Source organism: Hemiscyllium ocellatum, chromosome 16, assembly GCF_020745735.1.
Source record: "Hemiscyllium ocellatum isolate sHemOce1 chromosome 16, sHemOce1.pat.X.cur, whole genome shotgun sequence".
Lineage (NCBI taxonomy): Eukaryota > Metazoa > Chordata > Chondrichthyes > Orectolobiformes > Hemiscylliidae > Hemiscyllium > Hemiscyllium ocellatum.
Window position 1 is genome coordinate 46,194,268 of NC_083416.1, and position 25,142 is coordinate 46,219,409.

The following is a 25,142-nucleotide window of genomic DNA, read 5'->3' on the forward strand; positions in this document are numbered from 1 at the left end:
TAACACTATTTTCTACTTGCTGCCTTTTAAGCGTCTTTTCTATTCACATTGTCACCATTCCTTTAATTCAATGTACTTTGGTTCTTTTTTAAATGGGTAAAATATGTGGGTTTTTTTTATTATTACCATGTATTCAGAGGGAATAATTTGAGTGCACTACAGCGTTGAGACTTACTGAAACACAGAATGGAAAATCATAAGAGCAGCTTACCAGTTCTAATTTTCCAGCCATGCATTTTAATGGTAGAGTTTGTATGGAGCATAGATTATTGTCTTCATGAAGTTTTTATGTCCATGTGTAGTGTTGCAGTATTTTAGTTGTATTATATATATTGTTCACTTGTAGCTGTCATGCAAAACAAGAAAAGGGAGTTATAAGAAGAAGCAGAAAGCATGAAGTAACTATTTAATAAAGCACCCATGTCTGCTAATGTACTTTATACTCTGGTCTCTCTCTAGCTATTCTCAAATCCCAAGAGCCCTACACCAGCCAAGCACCTTACATTGTCAATATGATGGTGCAAGATAAGAAGGCATGAACTTTTTTTTGGTGGATTTGCCTATTCTATGCAATGAACACAGTATTTGAAGATAAAGACAGGATTTCCAAACTGCAGCTAGACACAGTCTAGTTGTGTTCAAAGGTACATAAGCTACACAGATTTAACAAGTAGGAATGATTTATGGAGAAGTCTCATCATGAAAATAGTAAGGTCCATGTGTAATTTACCCCCTTTTGAATTATACCTGAAACCTTCATCTTTAGTCTAATGTTGGCAAACATGATTTGGAGATACCAGTGTTGGACTGGGGTGTACAAAGTTTGTGTGATTTTTAACTTAACGTTGGCAAAGACAGCTAAGGATTATTGAAGGAGACATTAGAGAACAAGAAGTAAAAGGCATTACTTTTCCATCATGGTAGTGAAAGTTTAGAAGATATAGTCAAAATGCTTACATCCGAACTAAATGCTAACATAACTACAAGTGCTTTGCCATGAAAAAGGGCATCAAAGAAAAATGCTATATAAAAGGACCATTTCAGAGCACAAGACATTGAGACAATTGACCATATTACAGGTGCCTGAGACAGCTCGAAACCAAATGTGACTTTGGTGAAGTTGAACAGGTAGAAAGGGAAATAAAAACACCAATCATTGAAGAGCTTCCCCAACCAATTACATCAAAAAGTATTGGGGAAAAGACTGCTGCTGGGAGCTATCAAGGATATCATCATTCTCTGAGTTTGGAGCCATTAAAATTGAAGCTACTGAAAACTAGGCTCCTGTGAACAGTGCTCACACCTCCTGTCTCAATAAACCAAAGCAAAAACAGTTGCTTCACAACAGATGTATCCAAGCAATACTTTCATTGCAGTAGTACTTATACATGACCGACTCCCAGTCTCAATGTCTCCCCTTACCTGAGGCGTTCTGACTCTCAGGTTAAAACACCACCATTCATCTCTGTCTTAAAGACTGTGGCAACTTTACCTTTATTTACTTACCTACACCGGACAGACTGTCCTGCTACCAGTAAACAGTGCAAAGCCTGTGGAAAACCCAACCACCTTGCTCATGTTTATTGCTCTTCAACACAATCAGTTACCAAGAGCAATACTAAGACAGGAGTGTGATATGCATAACACAGCAAAAGGGCAAGAGAACACAGCAAAAGTAGGGGCTGATGACCCTAGATATATTTGAGTGCTATCTTTCAGTTGCAGTGAACAGCCATATGTACTTGTGACCATTTGCTGCTCAAGTGTTCTCACAGACATTGGAGCATCTGTCAATGTCATGAGAGTCAAAACATACAACAAACTTCGGGGCTGGACCATGCTCTGCATACTAGAGAATGAGAAAAGTTTTGTCTTACAACAGTGGCAAACCTTTTAAAAATTCTTGGTGCTTTGAAATGGACACTAGGACAAATGGTGGTATTTATTGTTTTACCTGAGAAATCTGTCACGCTGACCAGTTTTTCACATAGCAGTAGATTTGCACATGATTTTCATCACTTGCACAATTCCTATTCATACCAACAGCATTCTGAATTGTATGTGGACTAGTTCACTGATAATAAAAAAATTGAAAGAGGTGACATGTAAGTTGCAAGTAGATTTCGCGTGTCTCGAGTAGCGCATGAACATGGTGAATACCAATATTGTATCAGCCAATGGACTGAGAAGGAACTGCTGTGCTAACTTGTCCTTGATGTTCAAAAGGTTGGCAATGAGCCTGCTACTTTGATCTTACTCATGCAAGTAATTAGGAAAGCGGAAAGCAAGAACCAGATTAGAATCAAAGCAGTTAAATAACTTGTTCAACAATTCACATGCCAAACTACCTATTGCAATAAGTATGTTGGATACAAAAACCACCAGAATACTGACTTTGGATTGAGTATCAGCCAGGCAAGCTCAATAACATGGACTACCTTTTGCAATATCCATTGCCAACATCGGTCCGACTAGTGTGAGGGAAATGTTGCTGAATGATTTCATTGAATAACTTTAAATGTGAAGCCAAAGTCACTGAAATTAGTTGACACCAAAGTGCCAGCAAAACAAGATGAGGCATTCCAACAAACACTAATAGTTATGGAATCACAAAACTGGAAAGGCATGATTGGAAGAGTTTCTTGAAACAATTACTCACCTCTGTAAAGTCTTCACAATCTCGAAATTAGCTAACTGTTACAATCACCTCTGATCTTGTCATACACAACTACTTTGTTATGAAACAATCAAGGGAATGAGTTATTGATATATCACACAAGGGGCACCAGGAATTGCCAACACCAAACAGCAACTTAGAGAAAAGTTTGAGTTTCAGGAATCCACCATATGGTGTTGAACTTAAGATCAGTGTTTGCCATCACAAGCATTCACAATGTCAAACTTCTGTGATCGTCTTGAGATGACTGAGCTGCCTCCAGGACCATGGATTGATGTTAGTGATGATTTCCTCAATCTCCATGGGGCGAGCACCTATTTTGTTGTTACTGATGATTGCAGTGGATTCCCAGTGGTGGAAATAGTTTACATCAGCCTCAATGAAAACAGCCACCCCAAAGTTTAACCTGAATTTCACCTTGTTTGAATGTTCTCAAATGGTAAGGTCCTAGGGAGTGTTGTTGAACAAAGAGACCTTGGAGTGCAGGTTCATAACTCCTTGAAAGCAGAGTCAAAGGTAGATAGGATAGTGAAGAAGGTGTTTGTTATGCTTTTCTTTCTTGGTCAGAGTATTGAGTACAGAAGTTGGGAAGTCATGTTGCAGCTGTACAGAACATTGGTTAGGCCACTTTTGGAATATTGTGTGCAATTCTGGCCTCCTTCCTATCAGAAGGATGTTGTGAAACTTGAAAGGGTTCAGAAAAAATTTACAAGAATGTTACCAGAGTTGGAGGATTTGAGCTATTGGGGGAGGTTGAATAGGCTGGGACTGTTATTCCTTAGAGTATCGGAGGCTGAGGGGTGACCCTATAGAGGTTTATAAAATCATGAGGGGCATGAATAGGGTAAATAGACAAGGTCTTTTCCCTGAGGTGGGGGAGTTCAGAGGGTATAGGTTTAGGGTGAGAGGGGAAAAATATAAAACAGACCTAAGGAGCAATGTTCTCATGCAGAGTGCAGTGCATGTGTGGAATGGGCTGCCAGAGGAAGTGGTAGAGGCTGGTACAATTACAACATTTAAAAGGCATCTGGATGGGTGTATGAACAAGAAGGGTTTGGAGGGATATGGGCCAAGTGCTGGAAGGTGGGACTAGATTGGGGTGGGATATCTGGTCGGCATGGATGAGTTGGATCGAAGGGTCTGTTCCATCCTGTACATCTCTATGACTCTAAGTGACAAAGGGTTTCCATTCACAAGAAGGTGCAGTATATTTGTGAACTGTCTATCTTTCATTCATTGAAATATCACAACTTGTTGCTTGTGTGCCAATGGAGAAGTTGTGAAATCTCTGTATACCTTGAGAAAAGTGATTCTTATAGTTACAGTTGAGAGCAAGTCATGGAAACATGAGGTGTATCCATTCTCTACACTTAAAGTAACTGCTCACACAACTACTGGAAAGCTAACTGCTACAACTGTTTTTGCACATTCCATGCACACACATCTTCCTGAGTTATTCTGCAGAGCTAATGCTCAGCCTTTGCATAAACATACTAAGAATGAGAGTAAATGCAGAGCAAAACATGAAATTTAGGACTGCACCACCAAAACCAGATGAAATGCTTGTGAATTGTGCTGGTCATGTTGGAAAACAACAATCCTTTATGACATCTGTACAAAAGGATAAATGATTGCTGTTAAGCATAGTTCATTAGAACATCACACAAAATGTGTCATTCTTCAAAACTGAAACCACCAGTTGTTAGAACTGAATATGATTGCGACATCCACACTTCAGATGAAGAACATAGCTCAAATGTGAGCACACCCAATGTTAGATGATATAGAATCATAGAGATGGTACAGCGTGGAAACAGACCCTTCAGCCCAACTCATCCATGCCAACCAGATATCCTAAATTAATCTAGTTCCATTTGCCAGCACTTGGCCCATAACCCTCTAAACCCTTCCTATTCATATATCCATCCAAATGCTGTTTAAATATTGTAATTGTATTAGTCTCCACCACCTCCTCTGGCAGCTCATTCTATACACGCACCACCCTCTGTGTGAAAACGTTGCCCTTTAGGTCCCTTTTAAACCTTTCTCCTCTCACCCTAAACCTATGCCCTCTAGTTATGGCTCCCCCACCCCATGGAAAAGACTTTGTCTATTTCCCCTATCCATGCCTCTCATGATCTTATAAACCTCTATAAGGTCACCCCTCAGCCTCAGATACTCCAAGTAAAACAGCCTCAGCCTATTCAGCCTTTCCCTTTAGCTCAAACCCTCCAATCCTGGCAACATCCCTGTAAATCTTTTCTGAACCCTTTCAAGTTTCATGAGAGAAAACGTCCACCATATTTAGTGACCATGTTATAACATTAAAAATAACACCATGTGATTTTTAACTTTGTTCATCCCAGTCCATTACCAGCACCTCCAAATCATGTTACAACGTAAACTATTTTCAGTTGATGAAGAAATCTCTTTGCTCATTGTCTAAATGGAATGTATTAGTAAATTAATACAAATTTGAATATGGAATTAGTTGAATGGTCTAGATATACATAAGTTTGCTGTTTATGCTTCAGCGATGAGTCACTGAAATATGTTTTGTCTCTCATTTATTAAAAAAAGGAGGATTATAGGATGCAGTTTCCTCTCCTTACAGGTGTAAAATAGTGAGAATGATTGAGTGGGTTACCCCTGGAGAAAAACTCATCCATGTCTCACCAACTCACTTTCAGATCTGGGGGAGAAGGTCCATGGGTAACCACTACTAATTCACATCTGTAGGTGATAAATTAATGACCACTTAAGGATTTCAACTCACCACTTCCCAGGTCATCTACCTCTCTGGTAAGTGAGAAAGGTTGCTATTTCCCAACTGGTCTCTGTAAACTAGCCCCTGTCCTTGCTTTTGGCTCCCCAGTCCCCTTCTCCCCTGAAAAGTATTAGAAGGATTTAGCTACCCACTGCTGGAGCTCCTAAGGGATATGTCTAAATCAGCAGACTTTAGAACCTGGGTCGCCAATGTTAAGGTCTATAATTCACCAATGAACTCACCCATGGTCATCTGTTAGCTCTTAATAAGTTGATTGGTGCGCAATTGAATAACTTTTCTTGAATTTGAAGGTCGCATGTTAATTCTTGACTAACATGCTTCTCCCCACAGACAACAGAAAAGTAAATTATGTCCATTGTGATGCAGTAGCTTAAAATTGCAATGTATATATTGTTTGCTTGTGGTCACAGTGTGAAGTAACACCAGTAAAGAGATCTGGAAGAAACAGCACTGAGTAACTATAAAAAAAGACCAATGTTGGCTTTTTTTAAATTTTGGCCCATCTCTAGCTGTTTTCAAATCCCAAGAATCCCATATCAAACAAGAACCTCAAATGATGTATATCCGGAATGCCACATCATTTTCTACTGCAGTCAAGTGCTTAGCAGCAATTTATCAGTCTGCAGCAGCTAGTGACGTCTGTAAAATAAAGTCAACACCAGTTCTGGTATCTGTATAAAATAGTTTAGTTATTTCAAACATCTGGGGAGCCTCAAGAAATAGCGTCCAAAATTCCCAATTTTTTCTAATATGCAAGAGTATGATATTGTAAGACGAGCTTAGCAAGAGGTTTGAAATGCATAGGTATGATTGAAAATGCACTCTTAACAGTTGTGATATTTTTTAAAAATCAATTATAGGCTGAGGCCCTTAAAACTTTAATGAAGATTTAAGTCAAAGGGAGAAAAGTAATTTTGTATACACTTATGACTTATTTACAAAATATGCAATTTTCTTATTTATTTCACAAATTAGAAGTTACATTTACTGAGAAATGTTGCTAGAGGCAAATAGCCATATCTGTACAACAATGCCTCTGAGTGGCCAACACATAGAACTACAGTTTCACAGAACTGGGTTCTGAAAGGCAATCAACCTGCTCTCATTTTATTTTATTCATCCTCAATTGCCCAGAGCGCAGTTGATAGTCAACCACAGTACTGTGGGTTGGGAATCACACATAGGCCAGACCGGGTGAGGATGGTAGTTTCCTTCATTAGAGGACAATGGTGAACCAGTTAGGTATGTCCTGAAAGTTGATAATGGTGTTATGGTCATTATGAGACTCTTAATTCCAGATTTTAGTTGAATTTTAGATTAGATTAGATTCCCACCAGTGTGGAAACAGGCCCTTCGGCCCAACCAGTCCACACAGACCCTCTGAAGAATAACCTACCCAGAACCATTTCCCTCTAACTAATGCACCTAATGCCTGCACATGTTTGGACTGTGGGAGGAAACCCACACAGACACAGGGAGAATAGGCAAACTCCACACAGATAGTCACCTGAGGCTGGAACCGTACCTGGTGCTGTGAGGCAGTAGTGCTAACCACTAAGCTACCGTGCCGCCCAGCACATTCTATTCCCACTACAGGATGAGAGTTTGGGATTTAGAACCAGATAATTCTAACTAATGTGTTTACATGCTTAATAAATACAGAAACCTAGCCATGAACCCCACAAATTAAAAATAAACTAATTTGGTAGGACATCAGGGTGCTATTTCCCAGTGATCTTCTTTGTATTGAACAAAGCCTGGAAGTAGAGGACTCTCTGAAATAACCTGACAAAAATGTGAGTTCCCTTTTTACAAATGGATTAAAAGATTAATTGGCATCTTCTTGCAGATTTAGGATCACACTAAGTTGTTGTTGCCAAATGAGAATCCTCTGCTATTACCTCTTCACAAGTTACAAAGCAATTTGACACTGCCTCAGCACCAGACACCTGGGTTCAATTCCCACCTCGGGCAACTGCCTGTGTGGAGTTTGCACATTCTTCCCGTGTCTGCGTGGATTTCCTCCGGGTGCTCCGGTTTCCTCCCACTGTCCAAAGATGTGCAAATTAGGTGGATTGACCAAGCTAAATTGCCCATAGTGTTAGATGAAGAGGTAAATGAAGGGGAATGGGTCTGGGTGGGTTGCTCTTCGGAGGGTCAGTGTGGACTTGTTGGGCCGAAGGGCCTATTTCCACACTGTAAGTAATCTAATTGAATCTAATCTGATATAAAACAGCCTAGCACACCCAGTACTTTGTCAAAATAAGAGGATCTACAATGGTGACTATAGTCCAACCAATCAGAGTTTCTTCTCACGTGGCAAAAAATGTTGTTCCCTCTCTAAAGTAGGTTTTTTTGTATTTCTGTCCTCATGAGTGTAGGACAAACAAAAATTTTGACTTAATATGTCTTTTCAGTAAGATACAACAGATCATGAATTGCTGCTTATTTGCTTTCTGACAGTTTATTTATGTGTCACATCCAATTTATGACTCTTTTCATTTTATTTTGCATTTCTGATGTTTGGAAGATATGTCAATCAGTGGTGGAATCTTAAATTGCCTGACATAATTACAGAGTAAAAAATGAGGTCTGCAGATGCTGGAGATCACAGCTGCAAATGTGTTGCTGGTCAAAGCACAGCAGGTTAGGCAGCATCTCAGGAATAGAGAATTCGACGTTTCGAGCATAAGCCCTTCATCAGGAGGGGACACTCATTTAAAACAGGTGCAAAGGAATTTCTTCTTTCAGAGGGTGGTGAATTTCTCAAATTCACTATCTGAGAGAGTTATGGAGGCCAAATCACTGGAAGTATTTAAAGAGGAGATTGATAGATTTTTGAAACATGGCATAAAAGAAAATTTGACATCAGAGACAGATAAGTCATTGTCTTATTGAATAGTGGTTAGAAACAAAAAAACTGCAAACGCTGAACTCTGAAGTAGACGAGCAGGAGGTTGGAAGAACACAGCAAATGGATTAAAAGATTAATCAGGCAGCATCAGTAAGTAGAGACGTCGACGTTTCAGATGTAACCCTTCTTCAGGACTTGAGGCATGTATAAGGAGAGCTGCAGATAAGGAGGGTTGTGGAGGCATGGTGGTGAAGTGGGGATAGGTGAAGACAGGGAGAGGGTATGACCGTTGGTCAGTGGGAGGAATTATCCGATCGGTGGCAGTGAAAAGTGGAAGGGAGGGGGAGGGGCTGGGAAGGGAGTCGGGGGATGGAAAGGGAGGTTATTTGAAATTGGAGACCTCAATGTTGAGTCCTATGGACTGTGGGCTGCCCAGGTAGAAGATGAGGTGTTGTTCCTCCAATTTGCAGTTTGGTTCATTGTGACAATGGAGGAGGCCAAGGATGGTCATGTAGGAAAGGGAGTGGGAAGCAGAGTTAAAATGTGCAGTGATTGGGAGCTCTAGTCAGTCCTTCGGGCCTAGCTAAGATGCTCGGCAAGCCATTAACCGCAAATTAGAGGAACGACACCTCATCTTCTGCCTGGGCAGCCTACAACGTGGAGGACTCAATATTGAGTGTCCCAAAATTATTCAGTAAAAAGCAAGTGCAGTAACTCTTCCAAAGATACACAGCAAACTGAATTCACCTTCCTGCATTCACTTAGTGCACATCCAGTATGTGACTTTGCCTGTCCTAGCACTCCTACACATTACTAACCTCTCCTACATCTGTCATAACATTATTCCTGCGCAGTGACTGCAGTATGGCAAGGTGGAGACTGCTTTTACTGGAAAAGCCTACAACTTAAACTAGAATTAGATTTTATTGTCACGTGTACTCAAGCACAGGTACAGTGAAAAGTGTATAAAGTTGCCAATCTCTGGCTCCATCTTCGATACAAAGGTACCTAGATACAAGATTTCAAGTAGAAAAGTAAACAAATAAAGTTAAAAGTTCAACATTATAGTCCTTCTTAAATGCTTAACCATTGGCCTGGATCCGGGCTCTTCCACCTCAACACTGAGACCATCACCAGCACAAAGTGGTTGGCCAGTGTCAAGTTCCTTTGCCATATGGCCACCACAGAACCATGTCACTATTCTTCAGCGCCATCTTGTCTCTATTGGCAATGTCGCTGCCATGAGTCTGCACTGGGCCTATCTCAACAAAGCAGCTGCTGCTAAACCTGCCGGGTCTAGCACCATTCACTCGGCCCAAGCCACCTCCCAACGTCACTGTCAGCAGGAACAAACCTTCCTTCCAATACACTGGACACCTTGATGCCACAGAAGGTAAGTAAGGTTAAAATTTTTAAAAAACATAGAAAGAAGAAAGAAAAAGTAAAAGTGGATGGAGCAGATAAGCACCAGACTCAGGAACATGGAGACAGTAATGCTAATCCGTCGCTGCGAGCTTGACTGGGAGACAGTCAAATGGCCAAATAACCTTACAGGATGCTATCAAGACACAATGGGCTTTGAACACCCGGCTTTGGAAAACAGTTGTCTGTGCTGGCAAATGGGGAAGCAATGGCAAAAGTGTTGACAGAGTAGGAGGATGAATGCTGTCATTCTGTGAGAGGACAGCAGATTGATGAATCACAGTGTCAGAGCAGTACCACAGCAATCCTAGTAATCAGCTGGAGCATGGATTGCTGGACTTCACTGAAAGCTTGAATGCTCCTTTGGGCACTGGTATCATGATCCTCAAAGGGGCATGTGGGCCGTCATGGTAGCAGTCATAGCACCAAGCTGGAATTACATAGCAATGAGAAGAGATCTAAACCAGTGTCTGAGCTTCATTACAGCTCTGTAGTATTGCTGCCTTGATAAAAGCTGAGACATTGGGCTGCAGATGCTGCATCACAGGTGGATCCTCAAGTGTTCTCATGGCCTTGACCATCAACTTTGGAAAAGATGGTCCCCAAACTCTATGTAAAGCATGTGCCAAGTTGGTGCTGGATTCCTTTATGTTCTTCACAGTGATAATGGGCTCTCAGGCAATGAGCTAAGCCTTATTGTGTACAAACCTATCAGCATTTTTCCACATATTGCCCAGTTTAAGTTCTCACCTGAGTCCTCTGCCACAGAACTCCACCGTTACTCATCCTTTAGTACTTTTTGGAAATTTTGTTCTCCCTTCCTCTGCCCTTGGCTACAGTGCCAGGTGAAACAACATCTGCTCTTCCTGCATCTACTCTATCTTCTCATGTTGAGCTGGTGGCTGTGGTAGTCAGATCAAGTAATTCTGCTTCTTCATCAAGGAATTTCTGTTGTCCTGCATGTTGAGGTACACTGACTGACCCAGCAAGTCTTGAGTATCTGAAAATAAAATTGCTGGAAGGGAGGTTAACTTGGGGGAATGAATGCAGTGTAAATGAAAAGGTTCTTGGTCATGATATCTGCAGCTTACAGTTCATGTCGGATAGTAAGAAGAGGGTGAGGGTGGATTTTTCTAAGTGTAAAAGGCCAGAACATACAATCATGTTGCACATTCTTGATGACAAGGGATACAATAGTCTCAGTAACTTCTAGCTTTGTAATTTAGAGCAGCATCTCCTCCAAAGGGCTCTGGAAATGTTGATGTATTTGTGTCTTGCTGATTCTTTGCTGCTCGTGTGCAACGTTGTCCTGTAACAGAGACGTAGAAATATCAGTGAAATAATCAAAAATTTCAATATTTTGGGGGGATGTTCCTGCCTTACCTGAATTGTTGGAAGAGTGTGAAAACTGTCTGAGCTATGAGATTGTTAGTATTTATAAGTATGTGACAGTGTGGCGAAGCCTCTAAATGTTTGGCATAAATCCTGACTGCTGATGCTGTTGGGTTAGTAGTGCATTGATTGGTGTGAGAAGTTGGTGGAGATTTTCTTAATATTTGAACGTGCAGTCAATGATCATGGCTACACACGAGATCAACGCAGTTTTCCATCGCTGCAGTCAGTTCATCAGGGCCAGACTCCAGAAAATGACCGTCTGTGGTCATTCCCTTCAAAGTATATTCTTTCAGGGGCATGTGGTCCTCTCAAAATACGAACTGTCTCCTCTCCACCTGCTTCACTAAGGCCTCGAGCACTGCCTAAAGTACCTGGGTGTCCTATCTGTGGCACTTTGCTTTACTTGTTTTTGTCTTCCTTTGATTAAAGATTTCCTTAAATTGTTCCAGCTTGGCTGTGGCCTGAGTGCATATCCCCTTTAAAAGGGGCAGGTTCTTTAGAAAGAACAAGCTAGCTATGTTTTGTATTAATTACATATGGCCTGGGATTTTCACTGAGCACGCAGTCAGACAGCAGCTATTTTGTACTGGGCTGCGTATTGAAATCACGTTGATAACCAAGCAGAATGATGGATGTAGGATTGTTTCAGCCACAATCTCCTTGCTGGGAAATTGGCCAAATTCATTTTTTAACCTAGTACTCTAACCAAACCTTATCCAAGATCTTGCACAGTCATTCAGGAGGTCTGGAGAAAAATACTCAATCGTGTTCCTTAATTTATAGTCAATTTTCCTGTAATACACCCTGACACAGTATTCTCTTTAGTTATCACTTCATTGCATTGGTCATGAATATTTGGAGATTCAAAAGGAGTAGAATATAAAATAGGGTAGCCTTGCTAAAACTACACAAGGCACTGATTAGACCAAACCTAGAATACAGTTTTGTTCCCCTTATCTAAGAAAGAATATACTGGCATTGGAGGCAATCTGGTTAAGGTTCACGAGGTTATGACGAGAGGTTGAGTGAATTGGGCATGAATTCATTGGATTTTAGAAAAAATAGGAAGTGACTTGACAGAGTAAATGTGGATAGGTTGTTTCCACTTGTGGGAGATTCTAGGTCCAAAGGGCATAATCTCAGTTCGGGTCACCCAAATAGTTCACAACTGAAAAGAATTTTTTTTCTCTCTGATGGTAGTGAATCTGTGGAATTCTTTACCACAGAAGACTGTTGATGATGGTCAAATGTATTGATTTTTGAGATAGGCAGGTTTTTAATCAGTAAGAGAATCAATGTTATAGAGAAAAGGCAAGAAACTCGAGTAGAGGATTATCAGATCAGCTATGACCTTAATGAATGATGAGGCAGAGTCCATGGGCCAAATGGCCTACTTCTCCTCCTATGTCTTATGATTTTATGCTCCTGACATACCCTCCTGCACTCTTCATTGAACCAGGATTGATCCCATGACTTGATAATAATGGTGGGAGCCATGAATATGCTGGGCCATGAAGCTGCAGCTTGTTTGAGTATAAATCTGCTGTTGCTGATGGCTCAGAGCATCTCACGGATGCCCAATCTTGAGTTGCTACTTGTGTTCCAAATGTACCTCATTTAGCACAGTGACAGTGCCATACAGTGCGATGGAGGATATCTTCAATATTCCATTAATCTCCACAGGATGTATCTGTAGCAGTCAGATTGGTGAGGTTGAGGTTAAGTATGTTTTTTCCTCTTGGTATTTCCATCACCACTAGCCAAAGACCAAGTCTGGCATCAATGTCTTTTAGGACTTGACCACTTCAGTCAGTAGTGATGCTGTTAAGTCACGATTTGTGATTCAAATCTCTTACCCATTCTGTGCCCTTACTACCTTCACTGCTTTCTCCATGTAGTGTTCAACATGGAGGAATATTAATTAAGCAACTGGGAGAAGTGATAGATAGTTTTCCTTGCCCAGATTCAACCAGATGCCATGAGACTTCAAGGAGTGTGGAGTCAATTTTGAGGACTTTCGAGAGAATTTCTCCAAACTGTAAGCACTGTGCCCACCACCTCTACTAAGTCTGTTCAGGAATGATTGTAGTGTCATATCCAGGGATGATGGTAATGTCCAGATCAATGTGTATAAGGTATGATTCTGAGAATATAAATATGACAGGTTTTTACTTGATTTGGTCTATGAAGCATCGTTTTCCCTTTTACCACTCACCCCCCAGATGTTAGTAAGGAGGACTCTGCAGGGTTCAGAGGGATGGGTTTACTGCCACTGTTTCCCGAGTCTAGGTTGCTGGCAGATAAACATCTAGATTCATTCCTTTGAGACTTTTTACCAACTGATTACCTTGCCAGGCCATTTCAGAGGGAATTTATAAGTCAACCACATTGCTGTGCTCTGGAGTCACATGTATGCTTGATCCTGTAGGAGATGGCAAATTTCTTTCCCTAAAGGACATTAGTGAATAAGTGTTTTTTTTAAATGACATTCAAAAGTGGTCATCATTAGACTTTTATTTCCAGATTTTTAAAAACATTCAAATTCCACCATGTCTTATGGTGAAATTCAAACCCAGGTTCCCAGAACAGTTACTGAGTCTCTGGGTTGATTGTCCAGTGACAATCCAATACACCATCACTTCCTTGTGACCACTATACCGCTATGAGCCTTGATAATGATAATGCAACATTGTGGAAATGACATTCGACATAGTCGTGCCAACAACATTCAGCAGCTGAAAAGGACTTAAATCAAAGTTACGGCTGTAATGCAATATCACCATTTTCACAATGGGGAGTGATTGTGTGTGGAGTATAACTGAGCACATTCTTGATTCTGTCAAAGCTGGCAGAGGAAATGAATGGTATTTTCACTGCAGCATTCAGTTTTTGGTACAATATCCTTCTTGCAATTGTCCCATTTGCCATCATGACTCCAGGCCCTCCCCCTTGCCAGGTAAGAAGCGAGTCTGGCTCTTTCTCAGCTCTGCAGTTGTTACTGTTTGTTGCAGCTCTTCAACTCCTTAGTTGGGAAAAGAACAGAATTCATGGACAATACAAACTAAGAGTGATGCTAAGCTCCTTGAGCCTAATTTGATGAGATCATGGCTGATCTGATTGGAGCCTCTACTTTCCAGTTCACCTCTATACCCTTTGACTCCTTTGCCAATCAAGGATCTATCGAACACAGCCTTTAAATAATAAATGATCCAGCTTCCATAGCTATCTGGGGAACAGAATTTAATTCCACCAATTAACAATTCTCAGAAGAGAAAAAATATCTGAGTATCTCTGTCTTAAATGGGAATCCCTTATTTTTTAAATTGAGTGCATATTCATTTTTTGATTCATATGTTAAGACACCGAAATCCTCCTGCAGGACAGAATTTTGCAGTCTCCATTTAAATAATATATTGCTTTTCTACTTTTCCTGTCAAAGTGGACGAGTTCACGTTTGCCCAGTTTTATTGCATCTGTCACATCTTGGTCCATTCACTGAACGTATCAAAATCCCATTGCAGATTGACTCCTTATGTTCTCTTTGTGTTAGCAAATTTAGCAACCATGCTTCGGTTCCTTCAATCCATATTGTTATAGATTTTGAATTGTTGGCAATGGCAATGGCAGTAAGATTTTTAGAGATAGATGGCAAGACACTTTCGAGAATCACCGATAAATGACCCATGCATGAAATTGGGAATGCCTGACTAAATTGGAGAAGTGGGTCAAAGCAATACCATCACAGTTGGGCAACTGGTTCCCAAGAACAACTCAGCAAACCATGTCAATTCCTTTTACAAAGCAGAAACCTTATCATCTGTCCTAGCAAACCAGGCAGGCATCATCTGAGAATGCAGACTGACACATATGCAAGGACTGACTCTTGCTTTTCTGCATTCTCAAAGATGTATGCCATGAAACCTAGATGTCTGTAGTTCATCTCACAAGTGTAAAACTAATGTCAGACAATAGTTGGACAATACAGTGTCCAGATTCCCTTGATCTGAAATACACACACTATGAATCAACGTAGTCTACATTTTGCACAGTGAATGCAACCTGGCCTACAGTAGCTAGTTTATCAGTGTGCAACTAGCTTAACATGAAAATGTGATCATCATCCATAAACTGACCCAATTTGAAGACTGCAACAAACAAGATACATACACTCTAAGAGAACATGAAAGCAGTGGTTCATAAACAGCTTTCGGACCAGTAACAAGGAAAAAACCCTGATGTCAGTCTGGTGACTGGGAATTTCTTCTAGGATGCCAGTTTGTAACAGCTTGAGAAGTTGCTGCTAATCAGTGATGATGATCTTGACAAGATTAAGCAACAGAAAGAACCTCTTCAAATGTTTGACATACTATTATCACCACAGACCAAGATACCTACCGATCTGGTCATGCTGGGGACACAACATTGTCCTCTTGACTAATACTCAGAGTATTGTACAGAAGCAGTAGCCCAGCACTGTTAGTACTGTCTGTAGTCTTCAGGGACCTCCAACAGAAGCGATATTTGAAAATGGTCTCAATTCATTGAAAAACATGTACGTACAATAGCTATCAACCGCGTCACACCCTTGCCCGATATCTTCTCCCTGATCAAAAAATATTGGGAAATTGCAAATTATATTCATGTGGCATTAATATATCTTCATGCAGTGCTGTTAGACTCTGGAATGCTATGACTATCCGAGATTTCAATTGGTTGACCGCGTAAGGACCACATGACCGAGTTATCATCTCACTGAATCCTCCAAGATCCCAGACCGTCTGCATCAGAGGCAGAATACGATATTTTTAAAAAATCCGTATGTAGAGCAAAGTTGTCACCACTATACAGTACATTGGCCACAAGATGAAAGTCTTATTCCCGCAGGAGCAGATCTGAAGCCCGTCGGAGGTATCCAAACAAAGAACCATTTTTGTACAAGGTGACAACTCCGAATGGTGCAGTCCCACGAAGGAATCGATCTCAGCATAGGGAAGTCTCTGCTGCTAGTGACGCACAAGACAAGCAACCAGAATCGCCTACACCCATGTGGTTATCCATATTTAGCAAAGAGACAACACGCAACACACCAGAAACCACCACTGTACAGAGCCAGCCCAAAACATTGTCCTCTGTCTGAGATCACACTATCACCGGTATGCAAGGCAACAGCTCCAAACATTGTCTTCAATGTTTCACTTACAAGTGGACTGCTCTGTATTAGTGACTCAACTCCGAGGAAGAGTCATTCGACATGAAATGTTAACTCTGGTTTCTCTCCAGCTAATGCTAGACCTACTGAACTTTCCCAGCAATTTCTGTTTTTGTTTCTGATTTCCAGCTTCCGTAATTCATTTGGTTTTATGTTGCTCTGTGTGAGTGGTATAGTTGCCAATTATGTTCCATGTGGACTTCTTATTCATGTACATATTCATTGGGTATATGGCTTATTTTATTTATGATTGTTTGCTTATATTTATAGTTTTAACATCGCAGGATGTCACATGATGCCATAGCCTTTGTTAGTCTGCACAGTTGAACAGTACATACAGTATCCGTAACAAGTAACCTCAGATAGAGCAAAAAATGAGGTCTGCAGATGCTGGAGATCACAGCTGAAAATGTGTTGCTGGTTAAAGCACAGCAGGTTAGGCAGCATCTCAGGAATAGGGAATTCGACGTTTCGAGCATAAGCCCTTCATCAGGAATGAGAGAGAGTAGCCAAGCAGGCTAAGATAAAAGGTAGGGAGGAGGGACTTGGGGGAGGGGCGATGGAGGTGGGATAGGTGGAAGGAGGTCAAGGTGAGGGTGATAGGCCGGAGTGGGGTGGGGGCGGAGAGGTCAGTAAGGAGATTGCAGGTTAGGAGGGCGGTGGTGAGTTGAGGGAACCGACTGAGGCAAGGTGGGGGGGGGGGGGGAAATGAGGAAACTGGAGAAATCTGAATTCATACCTTGTGGTTGGAGGGTTCCCAGGCGGAAGATGAGGATGACCTGGGGGGTGCAGTGAGAGAGAGACTCACTGAAATCCTTGTAGAGGGAGGAAGAGAGCTTCTTCAAGGAAGGCATCCTTGCAACCTCAGATAGAGACCTGTGTTCAACTTTCAGAGCTGCCTTCAGTTTCGAATACATTTGTTTGGAGCAAGTTAATACAACTCAACAACCACCTTTCTTGACACTTGAAATGGCTCCAACCAGAGGAGAATTTCCCTCCACCCGATTCCTACTGACTTCCAGTTTGCTCTGCCCCCTTGCTGCCATGTACAGCCATGTTAAATTCTATCTTTTTGGCCATGTTTGAACCAAGCCTGTAAAGAAAGCAGGAGCCCTGATGGAACTCAAATTGAGCTTTGGTTAATATGGGCTGAAAATGTGTTGCTGGAAAAGCGCAGCAGGTCAGGCAACATCCAAGGAGCAGGAGAATCGACGTTTCGGGCATGAGGAGAGTGTGCCAAGCAGGCTAAGATAAAAGGTAGGGAGGAGGGACTTGGGGGAGGGGCATTGAAAATGCGATAGGTGGAAGGAGGTTAAGTTGAGGGTGATAGGCCGGAGTGGGGGTGGGGGCGTAGAGGTCAGGAAGGAGATTGCAGGTTAGGAAGGTGGTGCTGAGTTCAACGATTGGGACTGAGACAAGGTCGGGGGGGGAGGGGAAATGAGAAACTGGAGAAATCTGAGTTCATCCCTTGTGGTTGGAGGGCTCCTAGGTGGAAGATGAGGCGCTCTTCTTCCAGCTGCTGTGTTGCTATGGTGTGGCAATGGAGGAGTCCAAGGACCCGCATGTCTTTGGTGGAATGGGAGGGGGAGCTTAAGTGTTGAGCCACGGGGTGGTTGGGTTGGTTGGTCAGCAAGTACCAGAGGTGTTCTCTGAAACATTCCGCAAGTAGGCGGCCTGTCTCCCCAACATAGACGATGTCACAGCGGGTGCAGCGGATGCAGTAACTGATGTGTGTGGAGGTGCAGGTGAATTTGTGGCGGATATGGAAGGATCCCTTGGGGCCTTGGAGGGAAGTAAGGGGGAAGGTGTGGGCGCAAATTTTGCATTTCTTGCAGTTGCAGTCGAAGGTGCCGGGAGTGGAGTTGGGTTGGTGGGGGGTGTGGACCTGACGAGGGAGTCATGGAGGGAGAGGTCTTTTTGGAACGCTGATAGGGGAGGGGAGGGAAATATATCCCTGGTGGTGGGGTCCGTTTGGAGGTGGCGGAAATGACAACGGATGATATGATGTATATGGAGGTTGGTGGGGTGGTAGGTGAGGATCAGTGGGGTTCTGTCCTGGTGGCGATTGGAGGGGCGGGGCTCAAGGGTGGAGGAGCGGGAAGTGGAGGAGATGCGGTGGAGAGCATCATCGATCACGTCTGGGGGGACATTGCAGTCTTTGAAGAAGGAGGCCATCTGGGTTGTTCGGTATTGGAACTGGTCCTCCTGGGAGCAGATGCTGCGGAGACCTCCAATCGCCACCAGGACAGAATCCCACTGATCCTCACCTACCACCCCACCAACCTCCATATACATCGTATCATCCATCTTCATTTCCGCCACCTCCAAATGGACCCCACCACCAGGGATATATTTCCCTCCCCTCTCCTACCAGGGTTCCAAAAAGACCACTTCCTCCGTGACTCCCTCGTCAGGTCCACACCCCTCACCAACCCAACCTCCACTCTCGGCACCTTCGACTGCAATCGCAAGAAATGCAAAATTTGCGCCCACACCTCCCCCCTTACTTCCCTCCAAGACCCAAGGGATCCTTCCATATCCGCCACAAATTCACCTGCACCTCCACACACATCATTTACTGCACCCGCTGCACCCGATGTGACATCCTCTATGTTGGGGAGACAGGCCGCCTACTTGCGGAGCATTTCAGAGAACACCTCTGGTACTTGCGGACCAACCAATCCAACCACCCCGTGGCTCAACACTTCAACTCCCCCTCCCACTCCACCAAGAACATGCAGGTCCTTGGACTCCTCCATCGCCAGACCATAGCAACATGACGGCTGGAGGAACAGTGCCTCATCTTCCGCCTAGGAACCCTCCAACCACAAGGGATGAACTCAGTTTTCTCCAGTTTCCTCATTTCCCCTCCCCCCACCTTGCCTCAGTCCCAACCCTCGAACTCAGCACCACCTTCCTAACCTGCAATCTTCTTCCTGACCTCTCCGCCCCGCCCCCACTCCGGTCTATCACCCTCACCTTAACCTCCTTCCATCTATCGCATTTCCAATGCCCCTCTCCCAAGTCCCTCCTCCTTACCTTTTTTCTTAGCCTGCTGGACACACTTTCCTCATTCCTGAAGAAGGGCTCATGCCCGTAATGTCGATTCTCCTGCTCCTTGGATGCTGCCTGTCCTGCTGTGCTTTTCCAGCAACACATTTTCAGCTCTGATCTCCAGCATCTGCAGTCCTCACTTTCTCCATTGGTTAATATGCTCTTGTTGAAGAATTGCCACTAATTAACAGCACTGTCGAGACTACTTTACATCACTTTGAAGAGTAGGTTCTTCCTCCCCCTGTATTTGGCTCTGACTGTTGAGTGATGTATTGCAATATAATGATTCCTTGAAACTCTTCCCTAGTGGGGAAAATTAAATCAACTTAAAAGGCCTTTGGTTACCTAGATCTGTTTTGTCAGTTTTTTATGATGCGGATTAGATTAGTTTTTTTTAACATCCAAGGGAAGTGTTCCGATACCCAGTCACCTATGCAGGATTCAGGAAAGTGACTAGTATAACAAGTGTCCCCTCACATGTAGCTGACTTGGATAGATATCATCCTACCTGGCTACTCTATAATCTTAAATATCCTCATTTTAACTAAAGCAATACGTTTGATAATGTTAACAATTTCTTATTATTGCAATGAAACTGATAGTTGAGCATCATTCAGGAAGTCATTTAATATTTTTGTTATACCCCATGCCATTCACACACTGTTTTTCTGAATTCTTCAATGACAAACTGTGCTTTGTTCTCAGAAGAACACATTTTTAAAAAAATCATTTTCATACATTGAAAGAAAATGTTGGACTATCAGAGGGATTTGGAACGATTATTAGAGGTAAAAAGAAGACATGTTTCTAAAAAATTCAGCAGAACTTAAGGTGAGAAAATCACTGGACGTTGACATGGATTAGAAGCTTTGGAAAACGTTAGGGAAGAAAGCAAAGGTTTAACAATGTTTAATCAACCCTCTTCACTCATGCAAATTATATCTTCAGACTGAAAAGAAAGGCAGAGAAGTCAGGTAAATATAGACTGGCATGGTAAACTTATAGATAGAAGAGTATAAAGGTGATAGGTGTAAACTTAAGAGGGAAATCAGGAAAGCAAAAAGGGGACATGAAATACCTTTGGAAAGTAGGATTAAGAAGAATCCAAAGGGATTCTACAAATGCATTAAGGACAAAAGGATAAATAAGGAAAGAATAGAACCCCTTAAAGATAGCAAGACCACCTGCGTGTGGAACTGTTGGAGATGCGTGAGATACTAAATGAGTATTTGCATCAGTCTTTACTGTAAAGCAGGATATGGAAAATGGAGAATGTGGGGAAATAGTGACATCTTGAAAAATGTCCATATGACAGGGGAGGAGGTGCTGGACATTTTAAAATGCATAAAGGTGGATGCATTCCTGTGACCTGATCAGCTATCATCATAGAATCCCTACAGTGTGAAAACAGGCCATTTGACCCAACAAGTCCACATCAACCCACAGAAGAGTAAAACCCCTCAACCCATTCCCTTATCTTATTACTGTACATATTCCCTGACTAATGCACCTAACCCACACACCCTTGGATACTATGGGCAATTTAGCATGGCTAATTCACCTAACTTGCATATCTTTGGACTGTGGGAGGAAATCCACACAGACGTGGGGAGAATGTACAAATCCCACACAGTTGCCTGAGGCTAGAATCAAATCTGGGTCGCTGGCACTGTGAGGTAGCAGTGCTATCCACTGAGCCACATGTGACCCTAGAACTCTAGGGGAAGCTAGGGAAGAAATTGCTGGGCCCCTTGCTGAGATACTTGTGTCACCAAAAGCCACAGATGAGGTACTGGAACACTGGGTAATGTTGTGCCACCATTTAAGAAAGGTGGTAAGGAAAAACCAGGGAATATTAGACTGATGAGCCTGGCATTGGTGGTGGGCAAGTTGTCCAGAGGGACAGAATATACATATATTTTGAAAGGCAAGGATTGATTAGCAATGGTCGTGTCTTTGTGCATGGGAAATCGTGGATCATGATATTCAGTTTTTTGTCCATTCAAGGACAAGCCAAACAGAAATATGCACAAGAATTCCTAGAAGAATTCCTATAAATACCGGAAGAAACATCAAAGCAGCGCTTCACACGAGGCTCCAACAGCACTGATGATGTTCCCTAGCCAGGGAACGAAACGTTTGCAGCAAAAACTTCCAGCTCGGCAAGTAGAACCACAACAACGGATACCCGAGCTACAAATCTTCAACCAGATTTTGTTCCTAGAAGCATGCCATTCCAACCAGAACTCTACCAACAAACACATTGACCTGGATTCCATTATTTATCTCCTGAGAAAAAGAACAGGAAATGATGGCACCACATGAAATGACATTACCAACCCAAGAAAACCCAAACAAATAAATAGAAAACAAGAAACACCAGTAGGGCATCGTCCAGAGGCTCTCTGAAGATGTTATCGAGTGTGGTGATGAAACATCTGAAAATGAACCTTCCAGCTCAGCAAGCAAACCTACATCCAGAACCTCAATCTAATCTACAAATCTTCTCAAAACTTGCTAATTAAGAAGATTCTTCTGCATCCTCCACATGCTCTATGTGATATTGAATTGAATTGGCTTTATTGTTTCTTGTACTCTAATGAGTTACAGTAAAAAGTTTACAAGTTGCCATTTCTGGCACTACCTTAGATGTAATTACAGATTCTTCAGTACAAGTTCTGAGGAAAGAAAAGATAAATAAAGAAATAAAAAAAGTCCATCATTTGAGATCATAGGAATAAATTAGAAAATAGAGAAATATAAAGTTCAGTATGACAGTCCTTCCAACCCAATCCATGCTGGCACCCAGCCTCCAGCCCCTGCTGGGCCTGACTCCAGACCACCAAGCTTCACCTTGAGGCTCTTGAGGTCTGGAGACCTTAGTAGGTGTGAAAATCAGGAGTAGCTATTTTATTGCCCCTCACTTTACCACCTAGCAGCGGTAGTGCTTATTTTTCCCCAGCACCAATGTCATCTGTGTGCAGTTGTCTGACACAGTGAAGAACAAGAAGCGTGTAAATATTTATGTTCCACCACCAGGAAGAAAGGAAACACGCGAGTGGTCAGTGACAAGCACTGCCCTTCTCAAAAGGGCAATGCTGCGTGATCAAACAGTGAAGGGATTAAATCAGAGTTGGAGGGGGAAATAATACACACCACTCCCGGCAGTGAGGAGTAGATATTTTATCTATGGCTTCACTAATGACTTATTTAGAATTGGCAAATCAACCTTGCTTTTAGTACTCAATGACTCTGAATTTCATCAAGTATCGTGATGATATAAGAACCCTAGCATAGCAAGGGCAGAGAGTGGTTCAGGGCTTATAGAAGTTTATAAAATCGTGGGCGTTATACATAGAGTTAATGGTAATTGTCTTTTCCGCAGAATGGGGGATTCCAAGACTAGGAGCACATTTTTCAGATGAGTGAAGAGAGGTTTAAAAAAGACAATGAGGGGCAAATTTTTTACACAGATGGTAGTTAGTGTGAAATAAACTTTCTGAGGAAGCGGTAGATGTGGGTCCAATTACAATGTCCGGAAGATATTTAGATAAATACATGAATAGGAAAGGTTTGGAGGGATATGGGCCAGGAGCATGCAGATGGGATTCGTTTAGTTTGAGATTATGTTTGGCATGGACTGGTTGGACTCTTGTGACCAAAACATAGAAGCTGTCCACAATCTTGTTCTTGAGTATGTTTGGTATTGTTTCATTGATGAGTAGAAGGATTCAAAGGAGTCATTAACTGCAAGACGAATTTCTGTCAAACCGAGAGGACGACTTGCAGGGAAGAAATATTTTGTAAGACATCAGCAAGAACAGTTGATGAATGAGGACTTAACTGCGATGATAATTCAATAGATGAGAACTGTGTAGCTGCTACTGTGGAAGTACCAGCAACAGGAGACACGAAGTATGCGTGGTGGGGGGCGGGGCGGAATAAGAACGTTTACAAAAATAAACCTGCAGTAAGAAATCTGGTGCACCAGCGTATGTCGAGGTCAATACGGGAGCGCCAATAACGTGAACCAACTCTGGATCCATCTTTCACATTAATGCACCTATATCTTTTCCCATATCACTATTTATTTTCGCGGGATACCAAAGGACTCTTTCATGCAAAAGCCCAGTTATAAGAGAAACAAGCTTTCGCTAATTCCGACATTCTGGTAACGGAGACTCTGCAGAGCAGTCTGACACCAATCAGCCCGCCTCCGTCAGGCAGTGATTGGTAACCAAGTCCCCATCCCCGTGATGCGGGTGGTTAATCCCGCTGTCAATCACTTTTCCCCGCCCCCATGGGGGTGTGGGCGCGCGCGCTGGCAGTTGGGACGCGCTGACGTCGCTGAATGTTTAGCGGCGCTCGAGCAACCATGGCAGCCGCTCGGTGACAGCTCGGCGGCTTCTCTCCTACCGTCCTTCCCTCTCAGTTAACGGCCAGCCTGATCCCCGTTGCCGAGGGGAGGATTTCTCCCCCTGGTTTGTTTTTAACTCAGTTTGGAACTTTGCTCTTCCCTTACGGCGGTTGTGTTGAGGTAGGTGCTGACTTACCAGGCCGCCCCTAACGCAGCCTTGACTAAGGCCTTTATTAGCGATTGCCGAGCGGACAGTAGCTGCCGCAGGGCCTCGACTTGGATTTGCTGTGCATTCAGCGGCCCGGCCTGGCACACGTTCCGCTATTCCAGGGAGGGGAGGGGAGAGGGGGGGGAGACGAATCACCCATCCCCGATAACCAATCTACAAACTTGTCACCTTCCAATTACTTCCCCACCCCAACCCTCTCCCATGGTGATCCCCCTCCCCCCATGGTGATTCCCTCAAAACCCTGTCCCATGGTGATCCCCCTCCCCCCATGGTGATTCCCTCAAAACCCTGTCCCATGGTGATCCCCCTCCCTCATGGTGATTCCCTCAAAAACCCTGTCCCATGGTGATCCCCCTTCCCCCATGGTGATTCCCTCAAAACCCTGTCTGATGGTGATCCCCCTCCCCCATGGTGATTCCCTCAAAACCCTCTCCCATGGTGATTTCGCCCCCCCCCCATGGTGATTCCCTCAAAACCCTCTCCCATGGTGATTTTCCTCCACACCCCCACCATCCCTCTCCCATGGTCATTTCACCCCCCCCCCCACCAAGATGATTCCCTCAAAACCCTCTCCCATGGTGATTTCACCCCCCCATGGTGATTCTCTCAAAACCCTCTCCCATGGTGATTTCATCCACCCCCCGCCATAGTGATTCCCTCAAACCCCCCCCCATATTGATTCTCTCAAAACCCTCTCCCATGGTGATTTCATCCACCTCCCGCCATAGTGATTCCCTCAAAACCCTCTCCCATGGTGATTTCCCCCCCCCCCATGGTGATTCCCTCAAAACTCTCTCCCATGGTGATTTCCCCCCCCCCCCCCCACCAAGATGATTCCCTCAAAACCCTCTCCCATGGTGATTCCACCCACCCACCCATGATGATTCCCTCAAAACCCTGTCCCATGGTGATCCCCCCCACCCGCAACCTTGTCCCATGGTGGTTTCTCCTCCTCTCCCCCTCCCAACTTTGTCCCATGGCGATTTCCCCCCCCCCACCCCCAACCCCAACCCCAACCCTGTCCCATGGTGATTCCCCCTCCTACCCTCTCCCAATCCTCTCTGTGGTTATTTCTTTCCCCAAGTCCTCTCCCTGACACAGCCCCAGCCCTCTTCCCTGATGCACCCCACCCCTCCCAACATGTCCCATTATCATCC

The 25,142-nt window shown here is 43.3% G+C and overlaps 1 protein-coding gene across 3 annotated transcripts in view; it reads left to right on the forward strand.

Moving 5' to 3' along the window:
• Positions 1-23,762: 23,762 nt before the first annotated feature.
• Positions 23,763-25,142, forward strand: part of LOC132823401 (mitogen-activated protein kinase 9) — a 145,364-nt gene continuing 143,984 nt past the window's right edge. For all 3 annotated transcript variants that reach the window (XM_060837200.1, XM_060837199.1, XM_060837201.1), the window contains exon 1: positions 23,763-23,936. The gene's annotated coding sequence lies outside the window, so the exon portion shown is untranslated. The remainder of the gene's footprint in view (positions 23,937-25,142) is intronic.